This window comes from Neophocaena asiaeorientalis, unplaced genomic scaffold (genome assembly GCF_003031525.2).
Source record: "Neophocaena asiaeorientalis asiaeorientalis breed wild unplaced genomic scaffold, Neophocaena_asiaeorientalis_V1.1 scaffold123, whole genome shotgun sequence".
NCBI lineage: Eukaryota > Metazoa > Chordata > Mammalia > Artiodactyla > Phocoenidae > Neophocaena > Neophocaena asiaeorientalis.
The window spans coordinates 4,916,367-4,925,952 of record NW_020173666.1 but is presented as its reverse complement, the minus strand read 5'-3'; the positions used below and the strand labels follow the sequence as shown (position 1 = coordinate 4,925,952).

At 41.5% G+C, this 9,586-nt stretch overlaps 1 protein-coding gene across 2 annotated transcripts in view; it reads right to left on the bottom strand.

The window, feature by feature from the left end:
- UST (uronyl 2-sulfotransferase) overlaps nt 1–9,586 on the bottom strand; it is a 298,078-nt gene that overhangs the window by 126,331 nt on the left and 162,161 nt on the right. The gene's annotated exons all lie outside the window — the stretch shown is intronic.

Below are 9,586 nucleotides of genomic sequence, written 5' to 3'. Positions count from 1 at the left end.
AAAGAAAACCCCCAATCCCCCCCCCCCCCCACCCCGCCCCAAACACAGACACACAGTCTCGGTTTTTGGGTGGGTGGTCATCTGAATTATTTATTTGCAGTTATCAGCAAGGCAAAAAGTAGTTTTAATTTGTATAAACTAACAGTTACGGTCTTCTGGAACATGTCATGATACAGAAAATGTTTAGTAAAATCTGTTAGAAATTCCAAGCATTCTTATGACTCCCTGACTTCCTGAATTCCACTTTCCTTAGCTTTTCTAATTTGCCCCATCAAAGCTGACACACTGGAATTTTTAAGAAGCACATTGAAAATTGCTACTTTGGATAGACATCAGAAGGGCAGCACTTCACATTTCATAAAATAGTTCAAGTTGAAAACTGGAAACAAAAACGGTCATTCATGTGTAAACTATAATAGCAATAACAATAAAAAAAAAATCAGAGTCTGGAACTCCAGGTTTGTCTCAAGCATGAGAGGAAACCTGGTCTGCCGTGTTCCCTCCTGTCCAGCTCAGGGCTGACATACACCAAAATGCCCAATGAATATATCGTAAATGAATTAATTCCAACTAGTGCATGACTTACAGATCGTTACATGAGGACATCGTTACCTAAACCCTTCCATTAGATATTCCTGCTCACAACGACTGTTTGAAGAAATGAAATTGAATTTTAAAAGTAAATGACTTGAGGTTCGTAACCAGTGCTTCTGTTCGTCAGTGGCAGGCACGGGTAAATAATGGTCTGCCTGTCCCCAGGCTGGAGCGTAAAAGGAAATTGAATCCTGCCTTTTTATCTACTGTTTACCCTCTACATCCCCCCTGCATGCCCCAGCGCTTGTTTTCGGTAATAAAACTTTGGGTTTCCTTCAAGCTGTAAATTTTGACTTTTGTTGATCTACCAGTAGAATAACCCATTTGGAAGCACAACCACAACCGCAGGTAACAATCTGAAAGCGCAACCAAAGGTGACTGATCTCTGAGGATGTCTGCTTAGAAGCATAACTGTGTGGATGTTTAATATAAAGCCCATTTAATCTTTAGATGATTTTTCTTCAGACATTTCTCTGCACACATAATATGAGAAAGCATCCTAGCACTGCACAAGACTGGAAAAACAGGTCAGAAGAAAACCCGTTTCTTTCACATATTCAACATTATATTACATTCTCTAAACACATGTCAATGTGTTAAATTTAATGGAAGAACAGTAGTGGTTAGATTATGAAAACAGTGTCATAATAGTCATAAAGCTGTCTATTTCACGAGGAAAAATGGATTAGCGGTGACAGCGCATAACTCATTCGAGACATATCTTTAAACAAAGAATAAAGGTTGCTAATGCTTGCATTTTTCGCACTAGTACAGGGAAGTCAGAGAGCACGTCTCAGCTCTCATGCATCTGACCCGCACACCAAATAGGAAAACCCACGTGAGGTACCATAAGACATCAGGTTCACGGTATCACATGATGGTCTTCAAAATCGCTAACTTTCCCCATGTCTAGTGACAAGGGGGTCTCCTGAGCCCCCGCTGGTCATCACCTGAGTTCCCTCTTGGTCTTCCCATTGCTGCCAGCAGCCTGCCTTTTCTCTCGTTCGACTCTTATCTGCATGGGTGGCAATGGCACTACCTAAAATTATCAAAGAAACTAAGTCTCCTTTTCCTTGGCTCATGCGGGACCACTGCTGGCCTTTATTTTAAATCCACTGCATTCACTCATTCAGCATTTATTGGGTGCTTACTAAGCCCTGGACATCAAAACCTGAATAAGATCAGTGGGAAGACACATAAAGACAAGACAGTGGAATGTGTCCTAATGATGCTCCCAAACCTACCCTGGCCAAAACCACACTCTTGTTCTTCGCCCATCTTCACTCCTCTTCCAGTTAATGGTACTCTCCATATCCTCACATTTGATCTGGGTCTTTCCTGAACTCCCATACTCAATCCCTTGCTGAGTCATGTCAATTCTGTCTTTACTATCTCCCTCAGCTGGCTCTCAAGACCCCACATCCTGTGGCCAGCCAAACTAGTCTCCTCCATATTCCTTCCTCACACCATGTCCAAGACTGATGTCCAAGCTCAGGCTCAAGATTCTTCTTATAGAATGTTCTTCCTCTTCTCTCTGCATGTCCAAATCCTAATCACTTTTACATCTGGCTGAAATGCTCGCCTCCTCCCAGTAGCCTTCCTGGATGTCTCCTTTCATTCACCATCCGTTGATTTCCAACTCTGTCAGGCAACGTGCCACTCTGGGTTGTGGTTATAAAGATAGAAGATTTGGTTCTTGCTTTCAGGAAGCTCAGAGTTTTGGGGGAGAAGTAGACGAGCAGGCAGGGACCATCATGTGATAATCACCATGGGGTAGAAGGCACGGAGGTGAGGCACCTGTCCCTGCTTGCAGATGGAGAGGTGATGTTTCCCCACGGAGGTGTTTCTAAGTGGTTTGCAAGGACCCATAGGAGTTAACAAGTGAAGAAAGGGACTCGCAGCGTGGCAGACAGAGTGAACAGTGGATGCGAAGGACAAAACACAAAAATGACACGGATGTTAAAACTGCCAGGAGGTCCGGCATGGGATCAGCAAGGCAGTAGATAACTAGAGAGGAAGGTAGGAGCTGGGTAATTGAGGGTCTTGCAGGTCACATGAAGGATTTTGACATTTATCGTCTGGGCCGTCCACAGCCAGAAAGGATTTTTTTTCTCTCAGGTCTAAGGTCAGGTGGAGAATGTGAAGAAAAAGAGGGTGAGGTTTAGAGAGGCAGAAAGCTTAGCTGGGAAGACGGCAGTAATCCCAACAGGAAATGATGAGGTCATGAACGCATCACTTCTCAGTGTGGGTCCCACACCCGCAGCATCAGCATCAACTGGACATGTGTCCAACAAGAATGCAGATCCTCAGGCCTCATTCCACACCTACGGAACTAGGAGAAACTCTGGAGGTGGGGCACATCAATCCGCGTTTTAACAAGCCCACCAGGAGAGTCTACGGCTTAACAGTTTCAGAACCACAGAATGAAGTGCATGGAAGTGAAAATAAATGGAGAGACTTGGGTACATTAAGGAGGGGGAATCTGCTGAGCCTTGTGGCAGCAGAAGGGAAGGAGAGGGTGGGGTCAACAGAGCTTCCTTCTCAGAGTCCTGGCTGGGATCTGAACATGTGGTGGCACCCATTGGAGGAGACGGGGAACACTGCAGGAGGAAGCAATCAGGCTCCACAAGTGAGGGAAAATGGGTTTGGTTTCAAACATCTTTGGGTAGAGATGACACTGCCTTCTTTAACTTCCCACAGCACTTTGAGAATTTTCCAGGACATGATCTGTTTATGTTACATTATAGCTGAGCTTGAGTGCTCGCTTTGAACCGGCTTGAAAGCTCCTTGAGGGTTGTGGTCAGGTTTTATTTCTCCCCCAGAAAGCCAAGCCCAGGTGCCTACATAGAAGACATACCCATAATTGTTTATGCAATGAAGTACCCTCTTTAAAAACATTTTTTTGGAGTTAAGAAATATACAGTTCACTGAAGACAGAATTAGCACTAAGGCAATGAATTCAGCCTTTCTGGGCCAGATATGTGCCTTCATTACCGTGGTGTCACGTGGAGTTAACAGTTTTACTACTACAACATTTAGGGTGTAACAACACCAAACAAACTATCATTTTCTGAGTGGTTCCCAGGTTATGCACTGTATCGAGATGCTCTTTATACACATACCGTCATTTCATCTTCAAACGACTCCGTGAGTTCAGTATTATTATCCAGGGTTTACAGGTTAAGAAACTGAGGCACAGAAAGGCTACATAGATTGCTTACGGTCTCACCACTAGAAAAAGTTGGAGCCAGGATTCAAATCCAAGTCTGTCTGACACCAAAATTCCTGCTACTTATCACTAAGCTACAATCTCCTTATCATTCCCACTGCTTTTCAATCTATATATAACCTATTAAAATGGCAGGAAGGGGTCGGTTAGCAAAACAACTCTGGAGACTAAAGAGGGTTTACGGGGATATGAATTTTCTACCTTTTATGTGATGGGCTGAAAAATTAAAAGAAAGTTCTAACAGGTGGAAATGCATTAAAAATAATTTTTAAAAAAAGCATTAAAATACCAGAGAGAATATTTTTTAAAGTTCTAGGTAGGAAAACAGTATATTATAACAAGCCAGGAATGAATTTAAAATACTAAAAAGAAAAAAGAAAGAAAAAGAACTATGTAACGGAATGGATCTAAACGCAGAAGTTAAATCACAGCACATCTGAGAATGAGACAGAACTGAAGTTTAAAAAAAGAGGCATGAATCAAACAGAATTTATAATGCAGAGGATATGCCAGGCAGTAGCTTTTAATCGTTCACTCTCAACCTAACTGCCTGAGATGATAGAGCAGAAAACCTTTACACTGCAGTTCTACAAACACAGCTGGTTAGTAAAAGACTTCTTTGGGAAATGCTCGTCAGCGGTAACTGGCAGAGTACTGACCCTACTCTGATCTGAATTCTTGTGTCACTCGTGAACAACTAGATGCCCTATAATTTTGCACAAATCTTAAATGAAAGAAAAGCATGTTTTCACACAGTAAAGCCAAATAAGGAGTAGCTCAGAGGAGAACTCCTTGGTCCTTTAACCTCAGAGGCCAGGAGGATGGCTGTGGACTCAGGTTATCTCTCCCTCTTCCTCCTGCAAAGAGGAAGCCCTTCTTGCAGGAGGTACGATGATTTCCCACCTTCAGCTTGGGGCTGTGCAGTCAGTGCAACACATACCTGCAATGAAGAAGAAGACCACCAGGGGGAGCAATGATGCGAACAAGGCTAAGAGGCTGCATCTGAATAGAGAAAAATCAATCTAGTGGCTACAACTGGAAGGAGAGGAGAAAACGTCTTAATTTCTCAGGCCTTGTGGCTTCTTTCTTTTCCCGCTTTTCTTTCCACTGAGTTTTCATTAGCAGACTCAGCTTTTGTCTATAGGACTCCAAGATAAGACCTCGCTTGCAGAACTGGGTGAACTTAGCCCTGTGGCCTGGAGACGGGCTCAGCTAATCTTTTTGGTTTGCTTCCAAAGTCTGGTTGGAGCACCTCTGATGCCTGTGGACACATCCCTCCTACTCTAAAGTCAGGAAACTCTGAGGGTCATTCTAAGGAGACTTTTCCAACACGTCTCAAGCAAGGGTAAGGCTTCTGAGATAAATGTGCAGGCTTCTGAGGAGACACCCCTCAGTAAGACTTCAGGGGAAATAAGATGTCTTCAGAGCTTTGAGGGATTCTCAGGTAAAGAGGAATTTTTCTTGCTTAGTGGAGGATTCCCCTTAATAGAGAGAAAACTTTCTAATAATTAGAGGCTTTCGCGCAATGATTCTTCACTAGAATTGTGCCTGAGCATCTCTTGGGGAGTTTTTTCCCCCCATGATACAAATATGTGGGCTCCACCATTAAGAGTATATAACTCAGTATTTTGTAGTAAGACCTAGAAATATGTGTTGTGAAACAGCTCCCAAGAAGACTCTGAGGCCCATGATAGTTAAGAACCAATTTTTTTTATTAACCTCCCACTTCCCATGAATAATGTTCTATCTCCTGAGCCTAACATTCAAGATTCTCCAGGATTTGACCCAGTTCACTTTCAATTCTTATTCTCCCACATTCTTCTTGAGCACTTACTTTTTCCTATAAAGAGGGTGATAATACTTTCCTAATAATGTTGCTTAAAGGATTAAAGTAAGATGCACAAACGTCTAGTGTGCTGTCTGGTGCTCAGTATACACCAATAACAGTAGGTCCCCAATGAATATACATCACAATGGATAAAGAAACAATGGCGAGACCTGCCGCAAAAACAAATGAGTGAACATTTGCCTTTAAACAGAGGCCGTTGACCCTGCTTTAGGGAAGCCTAGGAGGAATCCCCGAGGCCCCAAGACCGGTTCCAAATCTTAACATGGTTTCTTTAGGTGCACTTTCTCTTCTCAAGTCGCAATGCTTTGTAGTCACAGTCAGACTTGGACTTTGCAGTGGGTGAGAGCAGTGGGGAAGGGAAGTTAAAACACTGTAAAGAAATTCTGTTTCTGACCGAGAGGCTAAAGCAATCTAGAGCACACAGACGTAGGGGCTCTGTCTCCTCTACCCTTTGAATACTTTTCAAGATTTTAGTCATTTGAATGGCTGTTGAACAGAGTCAGAGCAGATGTGGAGTTTATAGTGAAAGAGTAGCCTTTACTGATACGGCTGATGGAACCATGTAGGTTGGTCCACCAGCTCCAAACTGTGAGAGTTCTGTGGGATGCAACTGAGAGCCACAAACACTCATAAAGAGTCCCCTGGCCAACTAAGACTGGGAAACTCTAGATGAAAGCTGGTTAAACAGATTTTTCATTTTGTTTTTAATTGAAAGAATTCTCAGAGTCTTTTTTTTTTTTTTCGGTACGCGGGCCTCTCACTGTTGTGGCCTCTCCCGTTGCGGAGCACAGGCTCGGGATGTGCAGGCTCAGCGGCCATGGCTCACGGGCCCAGCCGCTCCATGGCATGTGGGATCTTCCCGGACCGGGGCACGAACCCGTGTCCCCTGCATCGGCAGGCGGAGTCTCAACCACTGCGCCACCAGGGAAGCCCCTCAGAGTCTTTAAAATGTGAATAATTGTCATGACTTTCCTAGAGGGGGACAAGGGGACAACATTTCCCAAATTTATTGGATCATGGTATTTTCTTTTTTTTCAGTGTCTTAGGGGACTAGTATACTCAGTAACACACTTAGGGAAATGCTGATATGATGATTTTGACAGGGATCCTTAACTCTGTAACTCCCGTGGCACTTGATCAAAAAAAAAAAACAAAAGTTTTCTGGACTCTACCCTAGAATCTCCAGGAGAAGGGCCATTGCAATTATATGTTTCAAAAGGCTCAGCTGGGTATTCTGCTGTGCAACCAGAGCAGATAGCCACTGCATTAGGAGAATGGCTCCTGGATTAGGGAGGGCCTAAGTTCAAGTCCAGGTACCATGGATAGTCATTTTATTATATTTGGAAAGTGACTTCATCTGGTTGTCTTAGTTTTCTCATCCATAAAATAGGAAATCATACTCACTCACTGGTACAGTTTTAGGCCCAAAAGAGTTACATGAAATAATGAAGTAAAACAATGATCCCAGAGTAGGTGCTGTTTGCAATTTGGAATCCTCAGTAGCTTCAGTATAAATAAAAATAGAAAAAGTATTTGCTTTCTCCATCTTTTAGGCTCATATGCCAACAATTTTTGCCTTTCTCCAACAGGAATGAAATAATTTTGAACTCTTATGTCTGTGATATGCCTGTGACACTTTGACTTTTGTTATCCTTAGAGCAATGTTCTGAAAGATAGGGTCAGACCGTTAACAAAGATGGTTATGAGTCTTTTGGAAATCACGCCCCATGTCTTCTGGAAAATAGCTCTTTATCTTTTAGATTGTACATAATCTCCATTTTCCAAGAAATTATCTAAACTAGACCAAGAAATTGAAATCCGGTTTCAGAGCGTAAATGAAATGATGTCATCCTAGGTTTGCATTATATGCCCTGCAAAGGTCCAACATTTAGCCAGCACCAGCTGTCCATGTTCTTCTGTTGAGGCAGAGTTTTCTAAAATATTAACTTCAAAGGCATTTCTATTTCTATAAGGGCAGATGTAATGGGATTTTTATAGACATTCTAACATTTGCTGTCTTTCGTGTTCTCTTTCCTTCTAAATAATCCCTCAGTGTCTTATCCCATTAAATAGATTTTTAAAATCTAGTACTGAATGGGGATGTGTGTGTGTGTGTGTGTGTGTGTGTGTGTGTGTGTGTGTGTGTGTGTGTGTGTGATGACAGCTACCCTCCAGGGAGAAATGTATGTGTGAATTTGACTCTGGCCCAGAGAGACGCCACTGTGTATGAATGCAACGGTACAGATGATTCCAGCCTTATATGTGGATACTTTTCTGAAGTTCATTTGTAAGTCAGTAGTTTGGAACTTGGAACACATTTTCTCATAAAAGAAATGTTCTACATGGTGGAGAGAGTCCCGGGCCAGCCCACAAGAGCCTGTTTAACTCGTACTGCACCTGAAGCCGAATTGTTATTAACTCCAGAGAACAGTGTTTCCATGGAAACACATTTTCAGAGTTCTACTCTTTAACGTTGAGAACCACTGACTATAAAATTTTAACTTGTCTCCTAAATCACTTACCCCCTTTTCCTTTAATAAATTATCAAGAAGAGGAGCTATTCACACCACAAATTATTTCTTGAATATGTTAGGTTAAAATAATAGTTTTTTCTTTGCTTGTTTCATGCACTTTGAAACTTTAGGAAAAGGATGCACGTAACAAAGAAAAAGAGTTTCTTTAAACATTCTTGAGCTACTTCAAACTTGTTTTTTTTTGTCCTGGCATTTCCTGGCTCTCCTTGTATGTCACAGCCTACTCGTCTAGCTGCAGAGAGGCAACTGTCACTATCCTTATGTTTGTTTTTAAATACATCAAAATTGTTTATTTGGTTTTTTTCTACCATATCTTTACCTTTCCCTTAAGTTTTTAAAACTTGCCTTATAATTTAATAGGAATCTGGAATAACTAAGTAATGAAATATATTCTAGGTCACACTGACCACAGGAATCAGAAATGCTTCAACTAATTATACACAGATTATGGTAGAAGTTGTATAAATATATCACAGAATCACAGGGCTGGAAAGAACCTTAAAAGATTGTCTAGTCTATTCCCTGGCTTCTAGACAGGCCAGTCATTCCAAACAGATGAGAGCTAACCTCTATTTTAGAGAAGAAGGATGACTTTGGCTTTAACCCTTTCTAAAAGATTTAACAGTTCATGCACCATTAGTAAATTATTCTTCGTTTTTAATCTAAATTCTTCCCTTGACAGTTCCTCATAGGAAACAAAGTAGGTTGATTTGTGTAAAATCCCACAGTATATTTAAATTTCGTATTTTGTGCTTGCTCTTCTAGGGCCTTCCTGAATATCTGAGGGTCTAATACTTTTGTTACTTTGCTCCCTCTGGGTTGTTAGACTTTTCAGCAGTGGGAACTAAAATCCAGCTACTGTGTTTTGTTAGGCTTCAAGAACTGAGCATAGTTTCCACACATAGGAACATTTAAGTCTAACCTGATACGCAGACCCAAAGACTCAAAAGAAAACCAAATTTTATATTTATAATAACATTGCAATAGCATAGGCTATTTAGTATAGTCACTCTCTTTCAGCCCTAATCTTATTCGTTCTTCAGTAAGGTAAGGAAATCAAAGAGAACCTACCCCTATGAAAATTACTGATAAACTCTGATATCCTTAAATGTCACCAAATATAATTTTTCTATTGAGCACCTACTACAGAACCTGCAAGGGGTAATCTCAAAATATTTTTTGCTGATTGATAATGACTATTTAGACTTGTTACTCAGAGACTCTTTAATGGAATGGGCACTTTAATCTCTATACTGTGGACAACACTAAACATACAGGCTTTATAGCAAGTACTGCTGGCTGTGTTATGCACTTAAAACAGTCCTACCATCCCCCGTCATAAGAGAGACAGGAAGGCTTATTGCATATTCCATTTGTGTG